The 19,144-nt window shown below is 40.4% G+C and overlaps 1 protein-coding gene across 3 annotated transcripts in view; it reads left to right on the top strand.

Annotated features, from left to right (window-relative positions):
* Positions 1-9,022: 9,022 nt before the first annotated feature.
* Positions 9,023-19,144, top strand: part of CNR1 (cannabinoid receptor 1) — a 24,638-nt gene continuing 14,516 nt past the window's right edge. For 2 of the 3 annotated variants that reach the window (XM_032771863.2, XM_032771861.2), the window contains exon 1: positions 9,023-9,127. The gene's annotated coding sequence lies outside the window, so the exon portion shown is untranslated. Of the gene's footprint in view, positions 9,128-10,943; positions 11,031-19,144 lie in introns of those variants that run through there. The other variant, XM_032771864.1, reaches the window with a different exon arrangement.

Below are 19,144 nucleotides of genomic sequence, written 5' to 3'. Positions count from 1 at the left end.
TGCTGTCACTGCTGAAACTGCTATTGAGTGAGAAGGTTACGTAACCCTGTGAGCTAGAGCCAGGAGGTAGGAGTAGAAAGTACCATAAGGTACAGCAGATTTAGGGAGGAAAGTCATTTTAAAGTGTTTACTAAAACATTTTGGACCATCTTCAACCATGGTGTAACCCAATTGACTTTTAATATAACATAACTGCTAAATCTAAATATTGCAGTATAGGCAACATGAGATGATGATGTTTGTTTGTTTTCCTGTGAACTGTGCCTTTGATTTCTAAGAACTCTCCCTGCATGCAGGTGCAGTTTATCTGACATTTTCTTCTCAGAGTTGTTTTTAGCCTCTTATAGAGGAGCCTTGAGAGGACTGTGCCCTCCCATGGAAACTTTAATCTTGTTGTTTCTTGTTGTTTTTTCTTAATGTAAAATAACATCCATTTTCATATATATATTTTGCAGTGTCCCCTAAATGAAGTGAATTTGTCAAACAAACAAAGCAGCTTAGCAAAACTTAATATTTTACAATGGTATCTAAATACACGATCTCAAGATCACATGCCAAAACAGTCACTGTGTGATCTTATTATCGTAACTCCTTCCTCATTTATTGTCTGTCATTCTCTGGTTACAGTAATTCTGATGTTAGGTCCCAATCCTGTCATCTGGCCTGTTTGGGCAGATTCCAGTGCCTGTGCAGAACCCCACTGAAATTAATGGAGCTCTGCAAAGGTAGATGGGTCTGTCCCCATAGATCTCATTTTGGACTGGAACCTTAAACTGTAAGCTCTTTGTGGCAGGGACCCAGATTTTTTTAACATACTTTTGCAAAGCACCTACTATGCTCTCAGCTGCTATAAAGCTAGATGAATTTTCAAGCTTGCAGGTGCAATTCAATTTCTATTTCAAAGCAAGTTCAATAATAAATACCCAAGCAAAGAAAGTAACTTCATAACCAAAGCATTTTATTAAATGAAAACTTATACACAATTTTAAAGGGAGCTGCCCTTCATGTAGAAGCTAGTGGAACTGTAATTAACTAAATAATTGTGCGGGGTTTGGAGGATGTGGTAACAGAGAAAATGGTTATGTATGTCTGGAATCATTAGCCTGCTTTGACCATACCTGTGAAGTAAACTCTTGTAATTGTAATAAAGGCAGCTATGGCAGAGAAGCATTAGCTGATGTAAAAGAAATACCCCAACTGTGAAGCTTTAGGGCCAGATTGTGGTCCAATCTGTACGCTGGTACAAGGCAATGCGGGGGCAGCAGGTGCTCCTTACCCCTTTTTGCCAGTGCACAGCACCGCCTATTGCATAAAGGAGGAAGCAGTTTCTGCAAAGCCACTATGCCCCCACCCTCACTGCCCGTCTGGTGGGAAGGGATGGATGGAGGTGGGAACTCGTCAGAGCCTTGATGCCACCCACTCAATACACAGAGCGGCATAGCTATGCCAGTGCACCAAGAAGGGTATGTTGCAGTGGGTATAGACCTGTCACAGTTTACTCCCTCCCCAGAGCAGCAGGGAGACTGGGAGGCAGATTTCCACTTGAGGAGTCACAGTCTCCCTCACATGCTGCTCCCAGGGCAGCACAACAAAGCACTTACTCGGGGCAAACTGGCTTAGCACTTAAGTAATATGTTTTTTATTTTATAATAATTATTGTTCTTATTTACTATTGATATTACAGTAGCCCCCAGAGGTCACGATCACAACTAAGGGCTTATTGTGCCAGGTGCTGTACAGACACATCTGAAGAGAAGGTCCCTTCTCTAAACGGCTATGTTAGGTGGTTTGAGCTGAGAATGTGTCATTCTCTTTCAAAACCATAACTGTTTTCCTTAGTTGGCACTGCATATGTACGTGCCAGAGACAGATGTATATTGTTCCTGTTCAAAAATTGACACGGAGGGTTGGTTTTGTGTATAATAGAAACAAAGAACATGTGAACAAAAATCAAGAGAGAAAACAAATCTGTATATTTCTATAACAGAACCAATATACTTTAGGGCTGCCTTAGCAGTGTTAGCCTTTTCCCCCCATACTGACGACTGATCTCTATGTATGTTGTGCTGAAGTTTGAGATACGATCGTGTGCCTATTTCCGGCAAATGAAACATTCACAGCACCCACAGTCATTTGGAGACATTCCTGACTTTGATGCTTCTGTACACTACGCATGGTTTATAGAATCAGGAAAAAGCTTTGTCATCCTGTTTTTCCATCCCTTCCCTTCACTACACAGTTGTTTTTGTTTATTTATTTTTGGAAGCTCCTTTTTTTTATACTTTGCTGTGCATATTTATGATGAAAAGATGATCTACAGCCTCATTACTGTTCTGGTGCTCAATGATGAAAAAATATGTTAACAAAGGAAGATGCTTTTCAGTCAGCTCATAATGTTCCCTGCTGCTCAGCCAGGACTGTAAAGAGTATGGTTTAATGAGAGAAGGTGAGAAGGTGAAAAAAACTAATGAGGGTGTTTCTCTGTATTGAAAGATCACTTAGGAGCAGCAGTGATTTCCTTTGTGTTAGAAAAATGTAAAAATAAGGTTCAAAACCAGCATCCCCAAGGTCAAAGAGGCCCCTTCTCTATAACAAAGCACACTTACTCCCCTCTACGGTAACCAGCATTTTCCACCTGGAGCAGCTTTTCAGGAGCTTTAATTTTCTGACGGTTGAGTGAAAAGAAACCTTGTTTGTCCTAACCAACCTTTAGCTCCCGAGGAACATACAAAAATGCTGCATGAAGTGCTCTAAGCTGCATGCATCATTAATGGAGCAGCTCATGAACTCATAGCTAGAACTGAAGTAGTCTGCTCAAAGATTCAAACCTTGGAGGACAAGCTACTCCAAAATTGTGAGCTTTAACTCATGAGACTACTGCCCTTAGACTTGTGATGAGTCTATACCAAGGCACATTTAGCAAGCTGACAATGCGAAAAGGTTCAAAGCCTAGAGCCAATTAGAGCTGCTGAAACCAGAATGTAATGCTCAGAATGGGATCACTGTGTCACTATTTCATACTAAACACAGTATTTTTTTTCCAGTGTGTTTGAGCTGAGACTTGAGCATCAAAGAGAGAATCAGAAAGGAAGAGGGAGGGGAGTGTGGACTGTGCCCCACAAGACCATGTCTAAGAGGTCTTCCGTAAGCATCAGCAAGCCTGTGATAAAGAAAGACTTCAATTAAGCTATTCCTAGTTCCATAACCTTGGCAAACTTCTGAATTTAAAAGTGGGGTTCCTCCATCCCAGCCTCTCACCACTCTACCAGCTCTTCTCTTTTCTGCAACCTTTGGTGGGAGATGGGGGAAAGGAAGGTGCCAAGGCACAATATCACTTCCCTCAGAACCCAAAGACGAACCTTGTTAGCACCCTGCAGTACCACCCACAGCAGAACAGTCAAAACATCTGAAAATATCAATAAAGCAGAAGATTAATACATTCCATCCAGTATGGTTATTAACACTCCTGTCAGGAATATATTAAGATTTTGCTTAAAATATTCTGTGGTAACTGTCCTGCATGGCTCTCTCATCTTCTTATTTTCACAGAGTGCATAACCTAAATTGCATAGAACAGTGGCTAAATTGGTTAATCATCAATCAACTCCAATCTAAAAGGACAAAGCAGGAAGAAACTGGAGAGAAAGACATTTGGGGAGACTGGATAGCTTCAGGGGTTTGTTAATGATGGGATAGAGGCTTTAATGCTGGCATCACTGGTTTTAATTTGGTTCAGGTCAGTAGTTACTGAAAGTCATTAACATACGATAGCTGTTTGTTCTCCTATGTGAAATGAGTTGGCGGTCTCAGTCTTGCCCTAGTAGACATATATTCACATGATAAAAATCACCAGCATAATTAACATCCTGATTGGCCATCTGAGTTGAGAGGCCAAGAATGGACTACATATGCAGACTAAATTGCTGTCTCACCCACAGATCAGGACTGAGGCATACTGATGGGTTGGGGTGATGTGGGGGAACTTTCAGTGCCTATACCAATTAGGTGGCTAGTAACTATCAGTTGTCAGAGCTGTCAATCCAGAATCATTCACAAGGATTAAATTAATGTAGCAGTTAAAGGAAAGGAGAAAATAGCATTACATGTACAATTTAACGATCCTTTATTTACTGTTTTTTTGTGGCCACTACAAAATTTAACCATAAATATTTCAAAAACATTTGGATAAATGTGCAGATAGATAATCAGGGGAGTTTCTGGATAACCAATCCAGATGCAGGTATTCTGTCCTTTCAAGGGGGGTGGGAGGGTGTTATTTACTTGATAGCAGTAAAGCTATTTCTGGACAATAACAGTTTTGATTGAGTTTTTATTGTTATTATATTTTAGTGCCTTGAGGCCCTATGCAAGATTGTCCCATTGTGCTATATGCTATACAAACTATTAGTAAGAGACAGTTCCATTGCTGAGGAGCTTACATTTTAAGTAGACAAAACAAACTAAGGATTTCAGAAAGGAAGCATTATTATCCTCATTTTACAGATGGGGAACTGAGGCACAGATTGGTTAATGGCCTGATTGTCAGCAACGCTGAGTATGTGGAGCTCCCTTTGAAGTCCGCAAGAATCCTGGCTTCTCAACACCTCTGAAAATAAGTCTATAACTTCTTCCCCAAGGTCAGACACAAAGTCTGGGGCAAAGCCCAGAACCGAATTCAGATAGCGTCAGTCCCAGTCTTGTGTCTAGACCACAAGACCATCCTTGTCTGTTTGATCAATTGCTGAGAAAATATAGACTATCCAAAGATTCTAGTTACCTTAAAAGTGCCTCTTTTCCTGTGTTTTGCTATGGCCAAGGTGCTCAAGCTAACAGCTGTCTGGTTTAGGAGGCAAGGGCTAGCCAAAGGAATTTTAAGAGTAGGAGGTCTAATTTTTGGAACTCCTTCCCCCTCTTAGTCTTATGGATCTCATATCTGCTGACCTTCAGAGTTCGCAGGGACAGAATTTTATTTAGGATGGAGATTCCCTTTGTGACTACTGATTTACCTAACCTAATTCTTGTATATGTTTTTATTAAATACGGCATCTAGAGTACTAGGTAGATGCATCTAATCAATCTAAATAGATAAACACTTGACCTTTGGGATAGCAAAATTCATAAAGAAATGGGCAGAATTTAGTTTTCAGCTGGAGCCATAGATACCAAATTTCAGTGAAAAAACGATGACTGTGACAGAAACTATTGGTGGAGTTTTGTGATGTGGAAAGAATTTAGTCTCAGCTTGCTTGTTCCCACCAGAGGTAAGAAGTGCTGTGTGAGGGGCAGATTGGCATGATTCATGAAGAAATGTATAAAATTCCAGTTGGAGACCCAGTATTAGGACTAGGAGCAAGCGTGTGAGAGAGATACTGTCCCTAGGAATGTATTGTAAACATCTGGAGGGACAAAGTAGCTGCCACTCCCTTCCATGTCTGTGTCTACACTAGGTTTTTTTCTCTAAAATGTCTCACCATTGATACTATTGGTTTTAACACCAATGATGGCAATGAGGAAAGTGCTAGTTAAGACAAGGCTCTAGTTATCCACCATTTTAAGCTCTTTGTCATCTAACCTTACTCAGAGAAGGTCTACACCATAGGTTCTCTAATTGGGACCAAGAAGTGTTCTGCTGGGACCAGGTGTCACGGGATCGTAACCACCCAGCTTTCACCATGTTACTAATGAGAAAGGGGTCCTGGGAAAGGATGATGGGAGGTCTCAGTATGGAAAAGGTTGAGAACCACTGGTTTATGCAGCATGGTGCTTAACATTGGCTACCAATGTCTGTTCTGCTATAAGGTTGTTGCTATTGGTACCACTAATGAACTAAGCTGGTGGTAACCACATTGAGAGATTTTAAGAAAATAATTCCTAGTGTAGACATGGCCAATGAGAGCATACTTCTAAACTGAAACATCTCCTCTTGTTAGTAGAGTTTAGAAATGACAGAAGGAAGAATTACCCTGCAGTTGGAGTAAGTCCCAGTTCAGATTGGGGGTCTTTAACATGCTGTGAACATGAAGGAGGAATAAGCAGTTGACATAACATATGCCCTTAAATTCTCTCTGTGGGCTGGTTCTTGTCTATTAACATCTACTGAATGTGATTTACCTTAGGAGATGAGATATGGCCCTCAATGCTTTCGGAAGGTAAGTATAATCCAACCAGTTTAAATTAAAACCCTAAACCACAAATATCTCTTAGAAAAGGAATCAAATAAAAATGTTAAATTCCTGTAGAAAGACAAGTTAGTTATTTCTGAAATGTAAAGCCACAGAGAAACCTGCTCTGATTTACTGGGGTGTTTAACAAGATTCCTTTCCTCACATTAGTATTTCAGAATAAGCAAATAGACTGTCTTTCCTCAGAAACGCTTGTTGGGCACAAATGAGTTAGCCCTCCCTCCTCTTTTTTCCTTTAGAGTAACAATGCTACTTTTATAATACTGTGCCTCTTTCTTGTGAATGTAATTATTAGTTATAATCAGAAATAGTCCCGTGGACAAGAAATAGATGCAGTAAGTCATGGTTTAGCAGGCTTTTCATGGGGCTGGGAGCCAGAAAGTCTTAAATGCTAATCCTGTTCTGATTCTGACACTGGCTTGCTCTGTGGTCTTGGACAGACACATTTTGAAAAGTGACTAGTGATTTGGAGAACCTCAGAATGCCCAACTTGAGGCACATTAAAGAGGGCTGGTTTTTGGAAGGAAGGTACTCAGCACTTTCTGAAAATCAGGCCACTTTGAAGTGTCTCAAGTTTAGCAGCCAAAAACTTAGTTTCCTGCAAATCTCTAGTCACTTTTGAAGAGTCATGTGTTATCCTCTCTGCCTCGGTTTCTCTATCTGAAAAATGGGGAGCTTCTTCACAGGTGTGTTCTTTGGATTGGCCGGCTGATATTTTAAGACACTATGTAAATTATATTATTTTTATTCATACATGTGGGAACAATCACATCTTTCTACTGCTATAGAGATAGGTACTGGGGGTGAGATATAGATTTGTTTTTCAGTTAATTGTATTTAAAATAAGTTCCAACTTTTCAGGCTTGTCTTCTGTCTTTGAGTCCTGGCTGACATTTTAGCGCTCAGAGATCAGGGATTCCCTTAATTGTAGCTGACATTATTATTTGATTACTATAATTTATTATTTATTGTGCTGGTTTCTGTGCAAACCTAGAAGGTGCAATCCCTGACCTACAGAAATGATTGGGGTGGGAGGGGAGTCACATGTAATAAGCCAGAGTTTGGAGCCTAGATACTACAGTGACAAGTGCCTTCCCAATGGACAGGGAGAGGTTGCAGCCTTGATTTGCAGATAGGTTTGTGGTCATGGTTGCTGAACAAGTGGAGCCCAAGAGACATAGTTAAAAAAAAAATCATTCAGCTCTTGCTCATCAGCCTCGTGTGTGAACGCGTTTTAAGCCATAACTATGATAAATGTAAAGCCCAATCAAGGTTTGATCTGTGCATATGGGAAGCAAGCAGAGGGCTGCTGTTATTGTAACCAGCTAATTAGCATGTCCCCTAAATTCTCCCCGCTGGTACAGCAGCCTGCGCTCGGCGGGATGCTTCCTCAGTGGTTTTTGCAGTCACATAACAGAAGGCGGAGGAGGGCTGGGTGACCTGGCTTTGGGGGACGCCATTCCGGTCCGGACCAAGCGAGAACAGCTTGCGGAGACGTGGCCCGTCGGTGAGCTTGTGCGTGTGTGAATTACACTGCGTGCCGGGCAGTGCCCCGCTGGATCGGGGGCAGAAAGGGCAGCAGCAACACTGCAGGGCAACACTTCTCCCCTTCCTCTGTGAGGAAGGAGAGATCTGCTGCCCCCTGGGGGTTGGGAAAGGCGTTATTCCACCCCCACCCCTGGCTGGCTGTGGGTCCAGACCATGCCCTTCTGTCCCACCCCAGCTGCTGTCACTCCGCAGAAGACAACAGCAAGACGGTGATGATAATAATCATTAATAATTTAAAGCCCATAACGGGATGAATGGGGACGGCTGTGTGCAAAGGCAGGGAAGACGTTGCTAGGTTGCTGGAAAGGAGCAGAAGGCGGCGGGGCAGGGAGGGAGTCTTGCCCAGGACACAGTCCCTTCAGGAGAGGGGAAGTGGGGACAAGGTTGACCTTGGAAACGGAGATCTTAATCATCTCCTCCATCTAACGCTTTCATACCCAGGGCAGCGCAACTTCCCCCTTGCTCTCCCAGCATCTCAGTGCACAGAGCAGCCCCGCCTCCCCAGCACCCCAATGCACAGAACAGCCCCCCCTCCCTCTCCTCCCCCAGCACTCCAATGCACAGAACAGCCTAACCTTCCACTTTCTCCTCCAACACCCCGATGCACATAACAGTCCCCGTTCCCCCTCCTGTCCCATGCACAGAACAGTCCCCCCTTCCCCAGCACCCCAATGCACAGAGCAGCCCCTGTTCCCCCTCCTCCCCCTGCACCCTCATGCACAGAACAGCCTCATCTTTCCTCCAGCAACCCCCTGCACAGAGCACTCCCCGGTCACCCTCTTCCCTCCAGCACACCAATGCACGGAGCAGCTTCCCCCCTCCAGCCTCGTTTCCCCAGGGCGGCGACCATCCCTCCCTGCCTCTCCAGGCGTGTGAATGAAGTTTGCTGCTGCGCTTTGCCCCCTTCCCTGCTAGTTACTGTTGCCGTGTCTCCGCCGCTGCCAGGGCCAGGACAAAGGCACATTAACACGTGATGGGGACGGAGCTTCATAAATGGGACCCGAGAGAAAGAGGGGGGCGCGAGGAGAGGCGAGGACGCATACACTCAGCCGGGGCCGGGCGCGCAGCAGCAGCGGCGGCGGCGGCGGCGGCGGAGGAGGAGTGGGGGCGGCTTCCTCCCAGTCAGGGGCAGGAGCAGCACATGGAGAGCAGCGCCCGGCGCGCTGCCTGAACCCGCCTGCAGTCCTTCCCCTGCTCCCAGCGCCGCCTCCCCCCCTGTCCCCGGCGCCCCTGGCCCGGCCCGGGCGCTCCCCGCTGGGGGGTGGGCGGGTGGCTGTAGTAAGCGTGGGAGCGCGTCTCAGTCTCGCGGAGGAGCCGCCGCGCCACTTGGCAAGAGCAGAGGCAGGCGAGAAGGAGCAGCGCCCCGGAGCAGGAGCCGAGCCGGGGCGATGTGAAGGGTAAGGAAGAGCAGAAGGGGCGCTCAGCATGGAACTAGCCGTCCCCTCCCGAGTGTGTGTCTGGGAGGGCAGCCCTGGAAGCGCATCTCGAGGTGGGGGAGAGATACCGGCTACTACCCTAGGGTCAATGCGAGATCAACTTCTTTGCGGTGCTGGTCAAGGGGCTGTGTTCCTCCCAGGGTCGCTGGTCAGTTACTCTAGTATTTTAGGGCTCAGGTATCTGTCTGACTGTTGCGAATAGCTTTCTGACCCTCTGTGTGTGTATGTGTCTATCAAAATAGCTTGCTGACCCTCTGTGTGTGGCTGGCTGTGTGTGTGTCTATCACAAATAGCTTGCTGACCCTCTGTGTGTCTGTGTGTGTGTGTCACAAATAGCTTGCTGAGCCTTCCTGTGTATCTATTACAAATAGCTTGCTGACCCTCTCTGTCCCTGTACTACAAACCCCTCTGTATAGGTGTGTATCTATCACAAATAGCTTACTGACCCTCTCTCTTTTTCTATCTCTGTGTACCTCCTACTAACACACTTAAGTAATACATGTAATCATCTGTATAATAATATACTATGGATTATTTGTTAAGCACATTCTTGGTGCTGAACAGAATACAGTGGAAGATGCTGTCCGTGTCCCAAGGAGTTTACAGTCATATTACAAAGGGACACACGCATCCTGTTGAAAAAAATTTCTCCTCATCAAATGTAGAGGAATGCATTAGAACCCTCTTCAAACAATACCTGTTAAACCAATAAACTTTCTTTGCAGTAGCTTGTAAATTACAGTAGTAATGCCCCTTATTAGCAGAACAAATTATGTGCCTTGAACAAAACAGGAATATTAAAATGCAGGAGACTGTCCCAATAAATTGCAATTTAATTAAATAATTATTAGAGACAGTCCTCCCTGCACACCAAAACAATGACCTTTACTTATTTTTAGTGTGTTTTCATGAATTTGAGGTTTAAATGGTAACACTGTGAATCTGTGTGTTCTGTATGTATGTAATGCTTGTTTTACTGTGTGTACATACATGAATAGCATGTCGGTAAAATGAGTATGTTACTGAAAGCTACATGCTTCTTAAAAGGCTACCAAAAGTCTTTTGAGTATTGTAGTTTATTTTCTTTACACATGTATATTAATTATGGTCTTTTGTCTGTTTTGAATGATGCTCAGTAATTTCCTCATGGCTGGCTGTCTTATTTTTCTGTTTTTCACACTATCTCAGCAGTCTAACTTAAGATTGGTAAAGACAGTTTGTTATAGAACAACATTTACTGAATGGAAAATTTTGTCTCAGTTTCATTACTTCCCTTAATAGATGTGTATTGAATAGAAAGGACAAATCCAGTTCCTGACAAGAAGGAGCCCTGTAGGTGCTAAGGACTTGTGGTCTTATGGTTAATATAGCTTTATTCTTCTGTAATTCTGAAGCTCTCAGAGAAATCAACCCCTTAGGTTCCCACAGGACTTTATCTGACATTGAGAATTTCTTCTCTAATCCTAACTCATTGATAATTTACAATGGATAACATTCTTATTGATTTTTTTCTATACTTCTCCCTCCACCTCCCCCCTGCCAAAAAAAGATAATCCTCTACTATTGAGATTTTAACTGAAATAAAAGTCAACTTGTAATTGAGTATGCAAACATGTTCAGCGAGGATGTCAGTAAACCTTGAGTATTAAATATTATTTGAATATTCAGTATTGTTGGGTTTTTTTAAACCTAAAACCTGGGAAAAAAAGAAAAAAACCCAGTCAGGTGTTTTTAAGCTTCATGCGTGTATCATAATAAACCTTCAGATTTACAATTACAAGTAGCCAACTGGGTTTGTTGTAAATGGACATTATTTTGTTTCAAATATATCAGCTAATCTACATTGGGGAGACCCCTGGATGAGGTATGTATTAAGTTTTTGATAGGAGAAAAGGTTTCACTGCGATACTTTGGTTTAAGATTAGTAAAATGGTGTGAGAAGACGAAATCTATAGCTTTTCCCATTTTCCTAAAATTATGATGAGTGTTATCTCCTGTATGAAAGGAGATTACATGAACATATTACACAGCTTTGATGATAGGTAGTATATTTCAGAAGAGTTAGGGAAATGTATGACAGTGAACTAGAGCTGAAAAATTCTTCTTTTTAGGTATTTCTATGCTTTAAGATATAATTATTTGTTTAGAGGGTTTTTTTTTAAAGTCTTATATGTAGGGTGGTGGATTTTTATCCTTTTTATTTGTATCCCTTATTTTCAGTTTTATTGTTCACCATTTCCTAAAGGAACATGTTGTTCTCTGTGTAGTGGTGATACTAATATTCTCATCTAGCAAACTTAGGTGCAGGACCAGAGTGGTGTTTTTGGTATTTAATAATGTTAGAGTACTCAAACTGTTAAAACGATAACAATTAGTTGAGAGCAGTTAATTATTCTTTGCAGATTACACTTAATAACTGCTTGCCATAGGTTTTCCCGTTTCTTCTCAAGAAAGAAAAAGGCTCATTGATTGTGTTGGAGGTGTTTATTAAGCAGAAAGAGTTTATTAAATTAACTGTAAAAGAAATGCATGAAACACCTTTAAATAGCTTAAAAAGATGAATGTTTAATTTTTTATTTGCTTCAGGCTGAAATTAATTTTGTAGCCACCACCAAATACAGGTACCTCATTGCTTTATTATATATTATTCTTTGGAATAAAAGGCAGAACAATTTGAATAAAAACATTTTAAAATGGAATTGACAAAAACAAGCATATTACTGGGGATTGTAGCAGGGATTACTTGCTGAGGGGGGTGGGGGGGAAGGGAAGTTGGCTAGGTAAAGAGAGATTATCTCCTATGCATTTATCTCATCAGCTAACCAGTAACATCTCAAAAACATGAAATTAAAAATACTTTACATCATGCTATGGAATCAGGATTTTATTAGTAAGAGAGTAAGCTGGTTGAAGCCTTTGATCTTAGCCGTTGTTCTTTAGTTAATTATGTTGGCTCAGTTGCATAAAGGACACCATTAAGAGCTTTCATGCCTTACTAAAAGGATGGCATGTCTCAACCAATGTAAGTCTATCTTTCTGTTTCAGTGTTCCCAATTTTTTAATTTGGCTATTGAAATTTTAAGGATGAAATAGTTTTGGTTTTTTTAATTATTTCCTTCTTTTATCCTTTTGACTATAAGGTAGACTTAATGACAAATGCTTGTAAACTATAATAGAACTGAAAATTTCAGTGCTGAAAGGTTTATATTCTAGAGACTGAGTACTCGGTTGCTTTCTCCTCTTATTGAATAGAGGTGTGTGATAATATTCAAAAGCAAGTGGAAAACCAGACCAATCTTTATATTCTCTGAATATAACCTGAGAATTTTACAAATTTCTCTTCATTCCTGACTCTACAGGTCTTTTTCATCCACTCGCTGCCACTCATTTCACAAATTTCTTGTAGAAAAAGTTAGGTTTAGTTTTGTATATTTAGAAAGAGATTAATGTATTTTTTAAATACAAACTTAGTGACCTTTCTCTGGCAATTCAGTCAGAGGTTTCTATGTATCTGCAAAATTCATTTTTGTCCTCAGTGGTTTCTTTTCATTTCTTTGTGCATGATTATATTGGCTTTATCTGATTCTCCTCATGAAGCAGTACATGTCTATAAAGATGTTTTGCTGCAGCTTCCCAAATAGTTCAGACTATCTGAAATGATGAATGTCATACAAAATCATTTATCAATCATCTACGTGAAAACTTGGATATTTTCCTTTCTGTGCCAGAGAATTTGTACAGTTTGCTGCTGATTTAAAATGTGTACTTGCAAGTGACCCTAAACCTGGTATTTGGCCAAGTTCAAAGCAGCTGTGCAGATGGACACAGAAGACAGAAAGCTGAGGGAAATAGACCCTTTTAATCATAACAAGGCTTCTCTTGTTTTCCTATTGATAGTAGAAATGCATGCCAGGCCCTTGTACTCAAAAGCAATTGTGCAAATGTGCAAGAATAGGCAGCAATAGCATTATGTTATTAATATAAAGTTAAGACGTTAGGATTTAGTAGGGTCGAACCCTCTATCTTGTTAATATTGTTCTCTACTTCTGTTCTATTCATAGACTGGCACTGTACTGATGTAAAAGGTGCAGATAGGTTCTGGGTGGAAGTCCTTATCTCAACAATAGTAATTCTGTCTTACTGGAAATGTGTGTGTTTGTAACTGATCACAGAAGCCAGGTTGGAGCTGTCTATGGAATGGTTAGAATTACTTATAAAACAGTTTCTTGTTGAGAGAACTTCTGAAGTTGCCTTTGATGCACATAAAAATAGTTCAATTAGCAATCTGAGGTTGGACAACATTTGATCATGTTTGTGTATTATGCAAGGGCTTTATGAATATCCAACCCTTGGGCCCAATCCTTCTCCCATTGTAGGCTTTTCTGATCAAATTAGGCAGATTCATATTGCAGATAAAATAACTAATTCACTATTGAATTACTATTCAATTTAACCCTATTTACCCTCAACTATACTATTTAATACAATATAGTTTATTTAGGTTTATGTTGAGCTGTTAACATAACTAGACATACAGATTTAAGGCTTTGTCCTAATTGTACAGATCAGGGCTAAATTTTATTAGATATTGCCTGATCCAGTATAAGCCTTATCTCTGGCAATCATGTATTTATTCTTTCTGAGAAAATCATGTTTACCCACTAAAAAGTGATGAACAGAAGCAGTTGATTAGGGAATACTATAAAATCTATTTCAGATCCAACTGTGTAATTTTCACACCTGCATTTTAGGAAACCCTTTCAACATTTTTGTTTATTTGTTTTTGTTTTTTATTTCTCTTTGTGAATATCTGAATGTGCTTGCTATAATTAGGAATCTTTATTTTTAGCTACCTCTGTCTCCCTAACAGTGCAGACTGCATCTGTGCTTGGAAAATTATGTAAAATGGCTTTGGAGTTTTAAAATAAATACATTGACAGGATCTCAGTGGATAGACTGACTTTAGATTTTTGCCTTTCCCCCTACGAAGGTTGTGTAAGGGATATATTAAAACAATGTCCAACAGATATTTCACATATAGTAGCTCTGCCATGTATTATACATATACTTATTATTCTTTAATTTGTCTGCTAATGTTTAGCATCAGGAATTTGGATTTATTGATGCTAAACACCATTGCAACACTTTTAAGACTTTGTATTTCTCCAAAGAGATTTAATACTGTATTTTAAACTTTCAAACTGAGAAATGAATTTTGTCTTTTTTTAAAAAAATATTTCTGCAAATGAAATATTATACTGATTGGATGTATTTCTGCTTTTTGTTCTGATATAACAGATATCAGAATCTACTATAATTCTTATCTCTGTTAAGAAAAGCATCTGCATATTTCAAAGACATACACCATTGCCAAGCAATCTGGTATAGTGGTTTAACATTCTGGCAAATAATTTCACAAGTTTCTTGTGTATATAAGGGCAGTATATCAGAATATTATAATCTGAATGCAAATATGAAGAATTATCTGATCTTATTTCAATTTTATAAAACTCGATAGAGGTCTAAAATCCAAAGAATGTTTTCCATTTTTTAATTGGAGTAGATCTTACAAAGAGTTCTGGAGTGAGACATCAAATTAACTAAAAACCTTGCTATCGTAAATTCTGAGTATTCCACTATATGATGGGCTAACAATAATTTCCACGAGAAGTGGACTTCTGAGAACTAAAGTAGATGAATATTGCATGTTGGTTCCCCTTTTGACCCTCTTTGCACTGACCTTTTGTTATCACCAGCATACCCCTTTCCTTTCCACATTCTGTTTATTATATCCCCTGCATTGATCATTCTGTAGTTACATTTGAGATGCTTCTCCTTCTTCTCAGCCTCAGTGCTTCCATTTTCTCAAACACTTTTCTGTTCCTTTCCAGTGAACAATTATCTGTTAAGAAACCACCTGTTCTTTTGCTCCCCACCATTCCCCAATCACACACGTCCTTCTCTTATAGTTGTTCCTACATAACCACCACTGGCAATATTCACTTTGCATCTGGCACTTTACTTAAAATCTGCTGCTGTCCACTTCCGTATTATTTAATTGTGTATTGTTGTTTTCAGATGGGGGAAAAAAGAGTCACGGGCCCAGCTCCAGTTTCTTAAAATCTCTTTAGAGCTTGACTTTTTCCTACCATTCTGTTTCTAACCTTCACTTTCTCAGCAAAGTACAGTAAATTTCCTCCCTCCTTTCAAGCCTGTCTGCCACCGCAATATCCATGACCTTTTTTATTCTGAATTTTGCTATGACATGGAAACAGCCCTCGTCTGAGTAGTTAATTGTTTCTTCTTTTCTGTTAATTAAGGTTTTTCCTTAACTTCACACTGTGGACTGTTCCATCCTTTCATAGATCACCTCCAATGTTATCCAGTAGTCTCTGGTTCCCTCTTCATGATTCTGCACCTTCAAATCAACCTGCTCTTTCTCTCTGTACTTGGTGATCATCCCTTTCTGTGCCAAGCCATTCTCTGTGCTATCCCACATAATTCCGTGCTCCGCCTCAGCTCTTTTCTGTCTACTTTCTCCCTTGTGGTCATCTTGTCCCAACTTGTAGCTTTTACACTGAGTGACACTAACTATGCAAAGCAGCTGCATCTTTCAGTATTATAGCTGGTTGAAAAATGCAAGAAAAAATACTTTTTCATCATTTTTTGGTTGCTGAAATTTTGAATTTCTGAATTTTTTTTTGACCAGCCAAGTTCGTCAAAAAACAGCAAAAATCTTCTGAGAAAATTTTTGTCGAAACATCAAAAAGTCAAAAAATGATGACCAGCATTCTTCAACACCTTCAATGAGTTTTCTTTCGACTTTCTCTGCCTTCAGTAGGCAAAGGGAGTTTCCGACTTCTCAGCTTTCTTCAGCTAAATGTCTCAAAGACAGAAGTGCTTATTTTGGCAAAGGGGAACATCTCTAAATAGAGTTATATCTTCCCTATTGACCCAGATCTCCCACTTGCCTCCACTGTCCACAACTTTGGCATCATTCTTGTTTCTGAACTCTCCTTCTCCTCCCACATCTCCTGTGTCTGTAAATCTGCTTATCACTGCCTCAGCAATATTTCCTATGCATGCTACTGTCTCAACTCCAGCTCTGCTAAATCCTTAATCAAAATGTCTAGCACACTGTTGGCACCATACAACTAGAATATAGTCATATTCACCTTTTTATTGAAATGTTGTTCTTGATGGCTTCCCCAAGTACTAGCTCTCTGGACTCCGGCATATATACAGAATGCTGCTGCCCAATTGCTCTCATGCACAAAGAAGCATCATCACATCAGGCTATCCTGGAACAGCTCAGATGGCTTTATATTAATTGTTAGGATATAGTTCAAACCCCCCCGCCCCGCGCCTTTAAAACCCTCCTTGGACTTGCTTGAAACGAACTCATAGGAAACACGAAGAGAAAAGGTCTCTCTGCCCCTCTTTTCACCTAGCAGTAGCTTCTTCTCACCCTTCACACAATCTACAATGCAAGGAGTATGGGGAATAAATAGGAAAAACTAGACGTATTAGTACATAAGCTAAATAAGACTTGTGCAATAAATCTCATGACTGGAGTATTGGTATGGAAGTGTATAGCTTGTTCTGAAAAGACAGGCAGGGAAAAAGGGAAGAGGTGTTGCAGACCTGTTGAAAGCCTCTGGGAAAAGATAAAAGGAGAAAAAACAGGGGCAACACCATGGTAGAAGTCTACTATAGACCACCAAATCAGGAGGAGAAGATAAATGAGGCATTTCTGGAACAAATACCAGAAATATCCAAAATACAAGACCTGGTAGTAATGGGGGCAGTAACTATCCAGACATCAGAAGTAATACAGCAAAACACAAAATGTCCATGAAATTCTTGGAATGTACTGGGGACAGCTTTTTGTTTCAGAAAGCAGAGGAAGGGGGACAACCGTTTTAGACTTGATTCTGACTAACATGGTGGAATTGGTTGTAAATGTGAAGGTTATTTGAATGTAAGTGATCATGAAATGATAGATTTCATGATTCTACAGAAGTGAAGGAGTGAAAGCAGCAGATTAAGGACAGTGGACTTCAAAAGAGCAGACTTTAACAAACTCAGAGGACTGGCAGATAAAATCCCATGAGAAGAAAAATCTAAGAGCAAAAAGTTCAGGAGAGCTGTTTGTTTCTCAAAAAGACAGTATTAAAGGCACAACTATCCTGATGCAAAAGAGAGAGAGGAAAAATAGTAAGAGATCACTATGACTCCATCAGGAGCATTTTACTGACCTGAAAATCAGAAGGGAATCCTACAGAAAGTGGAAACATGGACAAATGGCTAAGGATGAGTACAAAAGAATAGCTCAAGCATGTAGGAACAAAATCAGAAAGGCTAAGGCACAAAACAAATGACAGCTAGCAGGATACAGAAGGCAATAAGAAGAGGTTCTATAGAGGAGCCAGCGATAGACACGGGATTACTTAGTAGAAAAAGAGAACTAATAATGGATGACATCAAGAATGCTGAGGTCAGTCTTCTCTAAAAAAGTTAATATGGCTTTTGACACAGTCCCAAATTGCATTCTCATAAGCAAACTAGGGAAATGTGGTCTATATTAAATTACTTTAAGGTAGGTGCATAACTGGTTGAAAGACTGAATTCAAAGAGTAGTCATCAATGGTTCAATGTCAAACTGTGATGATGTATCTAGTGAAGTGCCGCAGGGATCTGTCCTGAGTCTGGTACCATTCAATATTTTCATTTAATGACTTGGATAATGGAATGGATGGTGTACTTATTAAAATTTATGGATAACACCAAGCTGGGAGGGGTTGCAAGCACTTTGGAGGACAGGATTCAAATTCAAAATGACTTTAATATAAATGAGAACTTTTCTGAAATTAACAAGATGACATTCAATAAAGACAAGTGCAAAGTACTACACTTAGGAATGAAAAATCAAATGCAAAATGGAAAATAACTGATAAAAAGGATCTGGAGGTTATAGTGGATCACAAATTTGAATATGTGATGTACTTGTGAAAGACCAATATCATGTTAATAGGAGTATTGTATGTAAGACACAGGAGGTAATTGTCCTGGTCTGCTTGACATTGGTGAAGTTTCAACTGTAGTACCATATCCAGTTCTGAGCACTACACTTTACGAAAGGTGTGGACAAATTGGAGAGAATCTAAATGGGAGCAATGAAAATGATAAACGGCTTAGAAAACCTGACCTGTGAGAATGGTTAAAAAAAACTGAGCATGTTTAGTCTTGAGAAAAGATGGCTGAGAGGGGACCTGATAACAAGTCTTCAAATAGGTTAAGGGCTGTTATAAAGAGGACCATGATCAATTTTTCTCCCTGTCCATTGAAGGTAGTACAAGAAGTAATTGGCTTAATCTGCAGCAAGGAAGATTTAGGTTAGATTGGGTTAGGCAACCTATGGCACACGTGCCAAAGGCGGCACACGAGCTGATTTTCAGCAGCACTCACACTGCCCAGGTCCTGGCCACCGGTCTCGGGGGCTCTGCATTTTAATTTAATTTTAAGTGAAGCTTCTTAAACATCTTAAAAACCTTATTTACTTTACAGACAACAATAATTTAGTTATATTATAGAAAGAGACCTTCTAAAAACGTTAATGTATTATTGGCACATGAAACCTTAAATTAGAGTGAATAAATGAAGACTCGGCGCATCACTTCTGAAAGGTTGCTGACCCCTGAGTCAGATATTAGAAAAAACTTTCTAACTATAATGATAGTTAAGTTCTGGAATAGGCTTCCAAGGGATGTTTTGGAATCTCTGGTTTGGAGGTTTTAAGAGTAGGTTAGGGATGGTCTAGGTATACTTGGTCCTGCCTCAGAGCACAGGGTCTGAACTAGATGACTGCTCAAGGTCCCTTCCAGCCCTACATTTCTATGACTGTATGAATCTTAAAGCTATTGGTATGTGAGCCTTTTTCTAGGCAGCTCCTGTTGTCAGGTAGGGCCCCCCCCCCCC

This window comes from Chelonoidis abingdonii, chromosome 3, assembly GCF_003597395.2.
Source record: "Chelonoidis abingdonii isolate Lonesome George chromosome 3, CheloAbing_2.0, whole genome shotgun sequence".
Lineage (NCBI taxonomy): Eukaryota > Metazoa > Chordata > Testudines > Testudinidae > Chelonoidis > Chelonoidis abingdonii.
Note: the sequence above shows the minus strand (reverse complement) of the source record. Positions and strands in the feature narration are given on the sequence as shown.